The 12,945-nt window shown below is 43.4% G+C and overlaps 8 pseudogenes; all 8 read left to right on the forward strand.

The window, feature by feature from the left end:
- Positions 1 to 278: 278 nt before the first annotated feature.
- Positions 279 to 542, forward strand: LOC130287712 (U2 spliceosomal RNA; annotated as a pseudogene).
- Positions 543 to 2,015: 1,473 nt separating this feature from the next.
- Positions 2,016 to 2,279, forward strand: LOC130287040 (U2 spliceosomal RNA; annotated as a pseudogene).
- Positions 2,280 to 3,765: 1,486 nt separating this feature from the next.
- LOC130287041 (U2 spliceosomal RNA) lies at positions 3,766 to 4,029 on the forward strand (annotated as a pseudogene).
- Positions 4,030 to 5,503: 1,474 nt separating this feature from the next.
- LOC130288072 (U2 spliceosomal RNA) lies at positions 5,504 to 5,768 on the forward strand (annotated as a pseudogene).
- Positions 5,769 to 7,229: 1,461 nt separating this feature from the next.
- LOC130287042 (U2 spliceosomal RNA) lies at positions 7,230 to 7,493 on the forward strand (annotated as a pseudogene).
- A 1,465-nt stretch (positions 7,494 to 8,958) lies between these two features.
- LOC130289552 (U2 spliceosomal RNA) lies at positions 8,959 to 9,223 on the forward strand (annotated as a pseudogene).
- A 1,475-nt stretch (positions 9,224 to 10,698) lies between these two features.
- LOC130288205 (U2 spliceosomal RNA) lies at positions 10,699 to 10,963 on the forward strand (annotated as a pseudogene).
- A 1,487-nt stretch (positions 10,964 to 12,450) lies between these two features.
- On the forward strand, positions 12,451 to 12,712 carry LOC130289583 (U2 spliceosomal RNA; annotated as a pseudogene).
- Positions 12,713 to 12,945: the final 233 nt, after the last annotated feature.

Below are 12,945 nucleotides of genomic sequence, written 5' to 3' on the forward strand. Positions count from 1 at the left end.
TATTGTCTTATATGCAAGAGGAGGAGTGATGGTGGTTCAGGCAAAAGCCAGGCTATGGATTGCATTGCTAAATGCTCCATCAGAGTGCAATGGTCGCCTGTCCTTTTTTTAAGTGATGATGTGGGTTTAGCCTGTGCTGTATGTATGTATGGGTGGCTGACTGCCACCCACCCAGAAAGTGTATGGGAGGCTGGTTGGCTGCCAGCCTTCCTTCCATTCCTATGAGTAATGTGAGTGCTCATGAAGGGGACATGGTTGGGTCCACCCCTTTCCCGGTTATCCCCTCTAGGCCTTTTGGCTTAGATCAAGTGTAAAAAAAGAAAGGATCTTGCGACAGATCGCATTCTGAGGCATGTTTTTTTTTGTGTGAATACTTGCACTTGGGTGACTTGTGAGCACATACTGATACATACGTTCCCTATCTGGGGACCATAAATTAAATGGATTTTTGAGAAAGGGAGCTGATTTGGAAGCTTGCTTCTGTCGCCCTATGCATTGACCCGATGTGGCAGTATCTTCGGGTAGTGAACAGTGCACCACCCCATTCCAGTGTTAAACAAGAAAGATTCTCATTTAATCCTCCGTGGGTGAGAATTTGAGTTTGAGAATTGGAGACCAAAATGATGAGTTGCACTGACTGGTTTATGAACGTCTATTCATTTAGCGTTTTAATGACCATGTTTGCACACTGATTGGTGTAAAAAAATAAAATAAAACTAAATAATAATAATCTAGCACACCTGTGCAGGTTTGACATGACATGACAGGTAGCTGTCTTGTGGGTGGTGCTGAATCCTGTTAAATGACATGAGGGTCTCATGCCTATACACAAGGGTGTGTCATTGCTGTTGCTTGACCATGCATTGGTTTCTGTGGTCAGTGAATGATAAAAACAAAATTTACCATCCATTGATGGATGGGAAATCCGCCATGAGGCATTTGTTTTTAGAAACTGCTGCTCACAACCAATGTTGCAATGGAGTGTCTCCATCTGCTGGTGGTATTGGAAAGGCATTAGTGCTATGACAGGGTCTGAAGAAGAAGAAGAAGAAGAAGAAGAAGACGGAAAAAAATATATATAAAAAGAAAAAGAGAGAGAGAGAGAGAGACTGACTTAGTGAGCGAGTGAGTGAGAGAGTGAGAGTGAGTGAGAGTGAATGAGTGAGTGAGTGATTGAGTAAGTGAGTGAGTGAGTGAGAACAAATGAGTTAAAGCAAGTGAGTGAGAGAGATCGAATGAATGAAAGTCTGAATGACAGAAAGAAAAAAGGATGAAGAAAGAAGCATGAAGAAAAAAAAATGTATATGGAGTTGCTGACATGAGTGCAATCTACAAAGCCGTTGAGGCTGATCCTCATGGGAGGATTATTGCACCAGGACCCTTAGCACTTTTAAAATGCCATTCAATGCCACGGGCTAGATGTAAACTGCAGATGACCATGTTGTGGTAGTTACCATGGATACCCAAGTGATGTGTGAGCTAACACATAGGCCCAACAGATTCCAAGAAGGCCAGAATCACCAGCGGCACCACCATCGATTGTCAGGTCACCCGGATTCAGCAAATACCAGAGTCCAAAATGATGCAGGTTTATACTGTTAATTTTCAGTTTATCGTTACAGTTGGTGTTATTCCATGTCGGAAGGGACGCAGCTACAGCCAGTGGGGAAACTAGAGACAGGCAGGCAGCTATGTGCAACAAAGGTAGGCGTGTTGTTTTCATATGCAGATCTGAAATATTGTCTTATATGCAAGAGGAGGAGTGATGGGGGTTCAGGCAAAAGCCAGGCTATGGATTGCATTGCTAAATGCTCCATCAGAGTGCAATGGTCGCCTGTCCTTTTTTTAAGTGATGATGTGGGTTTAGCCTGTGCTGTATGTATGTATGGGTGGCTGACTGCCACCCACCCAGAAAGTGTATGGGAGGCTGGTTGGCTGCCAGCCTTCCTTCCATTCCTATGAGTAATGTGAGTGCTCATGAAGGGGACATGGTTGGGTCCACCCCTTTCCCGGTTATCCCCTCTAGGCCTTTTGGCTTAGATCAAGTGTAAAAAAAGAAAGGATCTTGCGACAGATCGCATCCTGAGGCACGTTTTTTTTTGTGTGAATACTTGCACTTGGGTGACTTGTGAGCACATACTGATACATACGTTCCCTATCTGGGGACCATAAATTAAATGGATTTTTGAGAAAGGGAGCTGATTTGGAAGCTTGCTTCTGTCGCCCTATGCATTGACCCGATGTGGCAGTATCTTCGGGTAGTGAACAGTGCACCACCCCATTCCAGTGTTAAACAAGAAAGATTCTCATTTAATCCTCCGTGGGTGAGAATTTGAGTTTGAGAATTGGAGACCAAAATGATGAGTTGCACTGACTGGTTTATGAACGTCTATTCATTTAGCGTTTTAATGACCATGTTTGCACACTGATTGGTGTAAAAAAATAAAACAAAACTAAATAATAATAATCTAGCACACCTGTGCAGGTTTGACATGACATGACAGGTAGCTGTCTTGTGGGTGGTGCTGAATCCTGTTAAATGACATGAGGGTCTCATGCCTATACACAAGGGTGTGTCATTGCTGTTGCTTGACCATGCATTGGTTTCTGTGGTCAGTGAATGATAAAAACAAAATTTACCATCCATTGATGGATGGGAAATCCGCCATGAGGCATTTGTTTTTAGAAACTGCTGCTCACAACCAATGTTGCAATGGAGTGTCTCCATCTGCTGGTGGTATTGGAAAGGCATTAGTGCTATGACAGGGTCTGAAGAAGAAGAAGAAGAAGAAGAAGAAGAAGAAGAAGAAGAAGACGGAAAAAAATATATATAAAAAGAAAAAGAGAGAGAGAGAGAGACTGACTTAGTGAGCGAGTGAGTGAGAGAGTGAGAGTGAGTGAGAGTGAATGAGTGAGTGAGTGATTGAGTGAGTGAGTGAGTGAGTGAGAACAAATGAGTTAAAGCAAGTGAGTGAGAGAGATCGAATGAATGAAAGTCTGAATGACAGAAAGAAAAAAGGATGAAGAAAGAAGCATGAAGAAAAAAAAATGTATATGGAGTTGCTGACATGAGTGCAATCTACAAAGCCGTTGAGGCTGATCCTCATGGGAGGATTATTGCACCAGGACCCTTAGCACTTTTAAAATGCCATTCAATGCCACGGGCTAGATGTAAACTGCAGATGACCATGTTGTGGTAGTTACCATGGATACCCAAGTGATGTGTGAGCTAACACATAGGCCCAACAGATTCCAAGAAGGCCAGAATCACCAGCGGCACCACCATCGATTGTCAGGTCACCCGGATTCAGCAAATACCAGAGTCCAAAATGATGCAGGTTTATACTGTTAATTTTCAGTTTATCGTTACAGTTGGTGTTATTCCATGTCGGAAGGGACGCAGCTACAGCCAGTGGGGTAACTAGAGACAGGCAGGCAGCTATGTGCAACAAAGGTAGGCGTGTTGTTTTCATATGCAGATCTGAAATATTGTCTTATATGCAAGAGGAGGAGTGATGGGGGTTCAGGCAAAAGCCAGGCTATGGATTGCATTGCTAAATGCTCCATCAGAGTGCAATGGTCGCCTGTCCTTTTTTTAAGTGATGATGTGGGTTTAGCCTGTGCTGTATGTATGTATGGGTGGCTGACTGCCACCCACCCAGAAAGTGTATGGGAGGCTGGTTGGCTGCCAGCCTTCCTTCCATTCCTATGAGTAATGTGAGTGCTCATGAAGGGGACATGGTTGGGTCCACCCCTTTCCCGGTTATCCCCTCTAGGCCTTTTGGCTTAGATCAAGTGTAAAAAAAGAAAGGATCTTGCGACAGATCGCATCCTGAGGCACGTTTTTTTTTGTGTGAATACTTGCACTTGGGTGACTTGTGAGCACATACTGATACATACGTTCCCTATCTGGGGACCATAAATTAAATGGATTTTTGAGAAAGGGAGCTGATTTGGAAGCTTGCTTCTGTCGCCCTATGCATTGACCCGATGTGGCAGTATCTTCGGGTAGTGAACAGTGCACCACCCCATTCCAGTGTTAAACAAGAAAGATTCTCATTTAATCCTCCGTGGGTGAGAATTTGAGTTTGAGAATTGGAGACCAAAATGATGAGTTGCACTGACTGGTTTATGAACGTCTATTCATTTAGCGTTTTAATGACCATGTTTGCACACTGATTGGTGTAAAAAAATAAAATAAAACTAAATAATAATAATCTAGCACACCTGTGCAGGTTTGACATGACATGACAGGTAGCTGTCTTGTGGGTGGTGCTGAATCCTGTTAAATGACATGAGGGTCTCATGCCTATACACAAGGGTGTGTCATTGCTGTTGCTTGACCATGCATTGGTTTCTGTGGTCAGTGAATGATAAAAACAAAATTTACCATCCATTGATGGATGGGAAATCCGCCATGAGGCATTTGTTTTTAGAAACTGCTGCTCACAACCAATGTTGCAATGGAGTGTCTCCATCTGCTGGTGGTATTGGAAAGGCATTAGTGCTATGACAGGGTCTGAAGAAGAAGAAGAAGAAGAAGAAGAAGACGAAAAAAATATATATAAAAAGAAAAAGAGAGAGAGAGAGAGACTGACTTAGTGAGCGAGTGAGTGAGAGAGTGAGAGTGAGTGAGAGTGAATGAGTGAGTGAGTGATTGAGTGAGTGAGTGAGTGAGTGAGTGAGAACAAATGAGTTAAAGCAAGTGAGTGAGAGAGATCGAATGAATGAAAGTCTGAATGACAGAAAGAAAAAAGGATGAAGAAAGAAGCATGAAGAAAAAAAAATGTATATGGAGTTGCTGACATGAGTGCAATCTACAAAGCCGTTGAGGCTGATCCTCATGGGAGGATTATTGCACCAGGACCCTTAGCACTTTTAAAATGCCATTCAATGCCACGGGCTAGATGTAAACTGCAGATGACCATGTTGTGGTAGTTACCATGGATACCCAAGTGATGTGTGAGCTAACACATAGGCCCAACAGATTCCAAGAAGGCCAGAATCACCAGCGGCACCACCATCGATTGTCAGGTCACCCGGATTCAGCAAATACCAGAGTCCAAAATGATGCAGGTTTATACTGTTAATTTTCAGTTTATCGTTACAGTTGGTGTTATTCCATGTCGGAAGGGACGCAGCTACAGCCAGTGGGGTAACTAGAGACAGGCAGGCAGCTATGTGCAACAAAGGTAGGCGTGTTGTTTTCATATGCAGATCTGAAATATTGTCTTATATGCAAGAGGAGGAGTGATGGGGGTTCAGGCAAAAGCCAGGCTATGGATTGCATTGCTAAATGCTCCATCAGAGTGCAATGGTCGCCTGTCCTTTTTTTAAGTGATGATGTGGGTTTAGCCTGTGCTGTATGTATGTATGGGTGGCTGACTGACACCCACCCAGAAAGTGTATGGGAGGCTGGTTGGCTGCCAGCCTTCCTTCCATTCCTATGAGTAATGTGAGTGCTCATGAAGGGGACATGGTTGGGTCCACCCCTTTCCCGGTTATCCCCTCTAGGCCTTTTGGCTTAGATCAAGTGTAAAAAAAGAAAGGATCTTGCGACAGATCGCATCCTGAGGCACGTTTTTTTTTTGTGTGAATACTTGCACTTGGGTGACTTGTGAGCACATACTGATACATACGTTCCCTATCTGGGGACCATAAATTAAATGGATTTTTGAGAAAGGGAGCTGATTTGGAAGCTTGCTTCTGTCGCCCTATGCATTGACCCGATGTGGCAGTATCTTCGGGTAGTGAACAGTGCACCACCCCATTCCAGTGTTAAACAAGAAAGATTCTCATTTAATCCTCCGTGGGTGAGAATTTGAGTTTGAGAATTGGAGACCAAAATGATGAGTTGCACTGACTGGTTTATGAACGTCTATTCATTTAGCGTTTTAATGACCATGTTTGCACACTGATTGGTGTAAAAAAATAAAATAAAACTAAATAATAATAATCTAGCACACCTGTGCAGGTTTGACATGACATGACAGGTAGCTGTCTTGTGGGTGGTGCTGAATCCTGTTAAATGACATGAGGGTCTCATGCCTATACACAAGGGTGTGTCATTGCTGTTGCTTGACCATGCATTGGTTTCTGTGGTCAGTGAATGATAAAAACAAAATTTACCATCCATTGATGGATGGGAAATCCGCCATGAGGCATTTGTTTTTAGAAACTGCTGCTCACAACCAATGTTGCAATGGAGTGTCTCCATCTGCTGGTGGTATTGGAAAGGCATTAGTGCTATGAAAGGGTCTGAAGAAGAAGAAGAAGAAGACGGAAAAAAATATATATAAAAAGAAAAAGAGAGAGAGAGAGAGAGACTGACTTAGTGAGTGAGAGAGTGAGAGTGAGTGAGAGTGAATGAGTGAGTGAGTGATTGAGTGAGTGAGTGAGTGAGAACAAATGAGTTAAAGCAAGTGAGTGAGAGAGATCGAATGAATGAAAGTCTGAACGACAGAAAGAAAAAAGGATGAAGAAAGAAGCATGAAGAAAAAAAAATGTATATGGAGTTGCTGACATGAGTGCAATCTACAAAGCCGTTGAGGCTGATCCTCATGGGAGGATTATTGCACCAGGACCCTTAGCACTTTTAAAATGCCATTCAATGCCACGGGCTAGATGTAAACTGCAGATGACCATGTTGTGGTAGTTACCATGGATACCCAAGTGATGTGTGAGCTAACACATAGGCCCAACAGATTCCAAGAAGGCCAGAATCACCAGCGGCACCACCATCGATTGTCAGGTCACCCGGATTCAGCAAATACCAGAGTCCAAAATGATGCAGGTTTATACTGTTAATTTTCAGTTTATCGTTACAGTTGGTGTTATTCCATGTCGGAAGGGACGCAGCTACAGCCAGTGGGGTAACTAGGGTAACTAGAGACAGGCAGGCAGCTATGTGCAACAAAGGTAGGCGTGTTGTTTTCATATGCAGATCTGAAATATTGTCTTATATGCAAGAGGAGGAGTGATGGGGGTTCAGGCAAAAGCCAGGCTATGGATTGCATTGCTAAATGCTCCATCAGAGTGCAATGGTCGCCTGTCCTTTTTTTAAGTGATGATGTGGGTTTAGCCTGTGCTGTATGTATGTATGGGTGGCTGACTGCCACCCACCCAGAAAGTGTATGGGAGGCTGGTTCGCTGCCAGCCTTCCTTCCATTCCTATGAGTAATGTGAGTGCTCATGAAGGGGACATGGTTGGGTCCACCCCTTTCCCGGTTATCCCCTCTAGGCCTTTTGGCTTAGATCAAGTGTAAAAAAAGAAAGGATCTTGCGACAGATCGCATCCTGAGGCACGTTTTTTTTTGTGTGAATACTTGCACTTGGGTGACTTGTGAGCACATACTGATACATACGTTCCCTATCTGGGGACCATAAATTAAATGGATTTTTGAGAAAGGGAGCTGATTTGGAAGCTTGCTTCTGTCGCCCTATGCATTGACCCGATGTGGCAGTATCTTCGGGTAGTGAACAGTGCACCACCCCATTCCAGTGTTAAACAAGAAAGATTCTCATTTAATCCTCCGTGGGTGAGAATTTGAGTTTGAGAATTGGAGACCAAAATGATGAGTTGCACTGACTGGTTTATGAACGTCTATTCATTTAGCGTTTTAATGACCATGTTTGCACACTGATTGGTGTAAAAAAATAAAATAAAACTAAATAATAATAATCTAGCACACCTGTGCAGGTTTGACATGACATGACAGGTAGCTGTCTTGTAGGTGGTGCTGAATCCTGTTAAATGACATGAGGGTCTCATGCCTATACACAAGGGTGTGTCATTGCTGTTGCTTGACCATGCATTGGTTTCTGTGGTCAGTGAATGATAAAAACAAAATTTACCATCCATTGATGGATGGGAAATCCGCCATGAGGCATTTGTTTTTAGAAACTGCTGCTCACAACCAATGTTGCAATGGAGTGTCTCCATCTGCTGGTGGTATTGGAAAGGCATTAGTGCTATGACAGGGTCTGAAGAAGAAGAACAAGAAGAAGAAGAAGACGGAAAAAAATATATATAAAAAGAAAAAGAGAGAGAGAGAGAGAGACTGACTTAGTGAGTGAGAGAGTGAGAGTGAGTGAGAGTGAATGAGTGAGTGAGTGATTGAGTGAGTGAGTGAGTGAGTGAGAACAAATGAGTTAAAGCAAGTGAGTGAGAGAGATCGAATGAATGAAAGTCTGAATGACAGAAAGAAAAAAGGATGAAGAAAGAAGCATGAAGAAAAAAAAATGTATATGGAGTTGCTGACATGAGTGCAATCTACAAAGCCGTTGAGGCTGATCCTCATGGGAGGATTATTGCACCAGGACCCTTAGCACTTTTAAAATGCCATTCAATGCCACGGGCTAGATGTAAACTGCAGATGACCATGTTGTGGTAGTTACCATGGATACCCAAGTGATGTGTGAGCTAACACATAGGCCCAACAGATTCCAAGAAGGCCAGAATCACCAGCGGCACCACCATCGATTGTCAGGTCACCCGGATTCAGCAAATACCAGAGTCCAAAATGATGCAGGTTTATACTGTTAATTTTCAGTTTATCGTTACAGTTGGTGTTATTCCATGTCGGAAGGGACGCAGCTACAGCCAGTGGGGTAACTAGAGACAGGCAGGCAGCTATGTGCAACAAAGGTAGGCGTGTTGTTTTCATATGCAGATCTGAAATATTGTCTTATATGCAAGAGGAGGAGTGATGGGGGTTCAGGCAAAAGCCAGGCTATGGATTGCATTGCTAAATGCTCCATCAGAGTGCAATGGTCGCCTGTCCTTTTTTTAAGTGATGATGTGGGTTTAGCCTGTGCTGTATGTATGTATGGGTGGCTGACTGCCACCCACCCAGAAAGTGTATGGGAGGCTGGTTGGCTGCCAGCCTTCCTTCCATTCCTATGAGTAATGTGAGTGCTCATGAAGGGGACATGGTTGGGTCCACCCCTTTCCCGGTTATCCCCTCTAGGCCTTTTGGCTTAGATCAAGTGTAAAAAAAGAAAGGATCTTGCGACAGATCGCATCCTGAGGCACGTTTTTTTTTGTGTGAATACTTGCACTTTGGGTGACTTGTGAGCACATACTGATACATACGTTCCCTATCTGGGGACCATAAATTTAATGGATTTTTGAGAAAGGGAGCTGATTTGGAAGCTTGCTTCTGTCGCCCTATGCATTGACCCGATGTGGCAGTATCTTCGGGTAGTGAACAGTGCACCACCCCATTCCAGTGTTAAACAAGAAAGATTCTCATTTAATCCTCCGTGGGTGAGAATTTGAGTTTGAGAATTGGAGACCAAAATGATGAGTTGCACTGACTGGTTTATGAACGTCTATTCATTTAGCGTTTTAATGACCATGTTTGCACACTGATTGGTGTAAAAAAATAAAATAAAACTAAATAATAATAATCTAGCACACCTGTGCAGGTTTGACATGACATGACAGGTAGCTGTCTTGTGGGTGGTGCTGAATCCTGTTAAATGACATGAGGGTCTCATGCCTATACACAAGGGTGTGTCATTGCTGTTGCTTGACCATGCATTGGTTTCTGTGGTCAGTGAATGATAAAAACAAAATTTACCATCCATTGATGGATGGGAAATCCGCCATGAGGCATTTGTTTTTAGAAACTGCTGCTCACAACCAATGTTGCAATGGAGTGTCTCCATCTGCTGGTGGTATTGGAAAGGCATTAGTGCTATGACAGGGTCTGAAGAAGAAGAAGAAGAAGAAGAAGAAGAAGAAGACGGAAAAAAATATATATAAAAAGAAAAAGAGAGAGAGAGAGAGAGACTGACTTAGTGAGCGAGTGAGTGAGAGAGTGAGAGTGAGTGAGAGTGAATGAGTGAGTGAGTGATTGAGTGAGTGAGTGAGTGAGAACAAATGAGTTAAAGCAAGTGAGTGAGAGAGATCGAATGAATGAAAGTCTGAATGACAGAAAGAAAAAAGGATGAAGAAAGAAGCATGAAGAAAAAAAAATGTATATGGAGTTGCTGACATGAGTGCAATCTACAAAGCCGTTGAGGCTGATCCTCATGGGAGGATTATTGCACCAGGACCCTTAGCACTTTTAAAATGCCATTCAATGCCACGTGCTAGATGTAAACTGCAGATGACCATGTTGTGGTAGTTACCATGGATACCCAAGTGATGTGTGAGCTAACACATAGGCCCAACAGATTCCAAGAAGGCCAGAATCACCAGCGGCACCACCATCGATTGTCAGGTCACCCGGATTCAGCAAATACCAGAGTCCAAAATGATGCAGGTTTATACTGTTAATTTTCAGTTTATCGTTACAGTTGGTGTTATTCCATGTCGGAAGGGACGCAGCTACAGCCAGTGGGGTAACTAGAGACAGGCAGGCAGCTATGTGCAACAAAGGTAGGCGTGTTGTTTTCATATGCAGATCTGAAATATTGTCTTATATGCAAGAGGAGGAGTGATGGGGGTTCAGGCAAAAGCCAGGCTATGGATTGCATTGCTAAATGCTCCATCAGAGTGCAATGGTCGCCTGTCCTTTTTTTAAGTGATGATGTGGGTTTAGCCTGTGCTGTATGTATGTATGGGTGGCTGACTGCCACCCACCCAGAAAGTGTATGGGAGGCTGGTTGGCTGCCAGCCTTCCTTCCATTCCTATGAGTAATGTGAGTGCTCATGAAGGGGACATGGTTGGGTCCACCCCTTTCCCGGTTATCCCCTCTAGGCCTTTTGGCTTAGATCAAGTGTAAAAAAAGAAAGGATCTTGCGACAGATCGCATCCTGAGGCACGTTTTTTTTTGTGTGAATACTTGCACTTTGGGTGACTTGTGAGCACATACTGATACATACGTTCCCTATCTGGGGACCATAAATTAAATGGATTTTTGAGAAAGGGAGCTGATTTGGAAGCTTGCTTCTGTCGCCCTATGCATTGACCCGATGTGGCAGTATCTTCGGGTAGTGAACAGTGCACCACCCCATTCCAGTGTTAAACAAGAAAGATTCTCATTTAATCCTCCGTGGGTGAGAATTTGAGTTTGAGAATTGGAGACCAAAATGATGAGTTGCACTGACTGGTTTATGAACGTCTATTCATTTAGCGTTTTAATGACCATGTTTGCACACTGATTGGTGTAAAAAAATAAAATAAAACTAAATAATAATAATCTAGCACACCTGTGCAGGTTTGACATGACATGACAGGTAGCTGTCTTGTGGGTGGTGCTGAATCCTGTTAAATGACATGAGGGTCTCATGCCTATACACAAGGGTGTGTCATTGCTGTTGCTTGACCATGCATTGGTTTCTGTGGTCAGTGAATGATAAAAACAAAATTTACCATCCATTGATGGATGGGAAATCCGCCATGAGGCATTTGTTTTTAGAAACTGCTGCTCACAACCAATGTTGCAATGGAGTGTCTCCATCTGCTGGTGGTATTGGAAAGGCATTAGTGCTATGACAGGGTCTGAAGAAGAAGAAGAAGAAGAAGAAGAAGACGGAAAAAAATATATATAAAAAGAAAAAGAGAGAGAGAGAGAGAGACTGACTTAGTGAGCGAGTGAGTGAGAGAGTGAGAGTGAGTGAGAGTGAATGAGTGAGTGAGTGATTGAGTGAGTGAGTGAGTGAGTGAGAACAAATGAGTTAAAGCAAGTGAGTGAGAGAGATCGAATGAATGAAAGTCTGAATGACAGAAAGAAAAAAGGATGAAGAAAGAAGCATGAAGAAAAAAAAATGTATATGGAGTTGCTGACATGAGTGCAATCTACAAAGCCGTTGAGGCTGATCCTCATGGGAGGATTATTGCACCAGGACCCTTAGCACTTTTAAAATGCCATTCAATGCCACGGGCTAGATGTAAACTGCAGATGACCATGTTGTGGTAGTTACCATGGATACCCAAGTGATGTGTGAGCTAACACATAGGCCCAACAGATTCCAAGAAGGCCAGAATCACCAGCGAATCACCAGCGGCACCACCATCGATTGTCAGGTCACCCGGATTCAGCAAATACCAGAGTCCAAAAATGATGCAGGTTTATACTGTTAATTTTCAGTTATCGTTACAGTTGGTGTTATTCCATGTCGGAAGGGACGCAGCTACAGCCAGTGGGGTAACTAGAGACAGGCAGGCAGCTATGTGCAACAAAGGTAGGCGTGTTGTTTTCATATGCAGATCTGAAATATTGTCTTATATGCAAGAGGAGGAGTGATGGGGGTTCAGGCAAAAGCCAGGCTATGGATTGCATTGCTAAATGCTCCATCAGAGTGCAATGGTCGCCTGTCCTTTTTTTAAGTGATGATGTGGGTTTTAGCCTGTGCTGTATGTATGTATGGGTGGCTGACTGCCACCCACCCAGAAAGTGGTATGGGAGGCTGGTTGGCTGCCAGCCTTCCTTCCATTCCTATGAGTAATGTGAGTGCTCATGAAGGGGACATGGTTGGGTCCACCCCCTTTCCCGGTTATCCCCTCTAGGCCTTTTGGCTTAGATCAAGTGTAAAAAAAGAAAGGATCTTGCGACAGATCGCATCCTGAGGCACGTTTTTTTTTGTGTGAATACTTGCACTTGGTGACTTGTGAGCACATACTGATACATACGTTCCCTATCTGGGGACCATAAATTAAATGGATTTTTGAGAAAGGGAGCTGATTTGGAGCTTGCTTCTGTCGCCCTATGCATTGACCCGATGTGGCAGTATCTTCGGGTAGTGAACAGTGCACCACCCCATTCCAGTGTTAAACAAGAAAGATTCTCATTTAATCCTCCGTGGGTGAGAATTTGAGTTTGAGAATTGGAGACCAAAATGATGAGTTGCACTGACTGGTTTATGAACGTCTATTCATTAGCGTTTTAATGACCATGTTTGCACACTGATTGGTGTAAAAAAATAAAATAAAACTAAATAATAATAATCTAGCACACCTGTGCAGGTTTGACATGACATGACAGGTAGCTGTC

Source organism: Hyla sarda, chromosome 8 (genome assembly GCF_029499605.1).
Source record: "Hyla sarda isolate aHylSar1 chromosome 8, aHylSar1.hap1, whole genome shotgun sequence".
Classification (NCBI taxonomy): Eukaryota; Metazoa; Chordata; class Amphibia; order Anura; family Hylidae; genus Hyla; species Hyla sarda.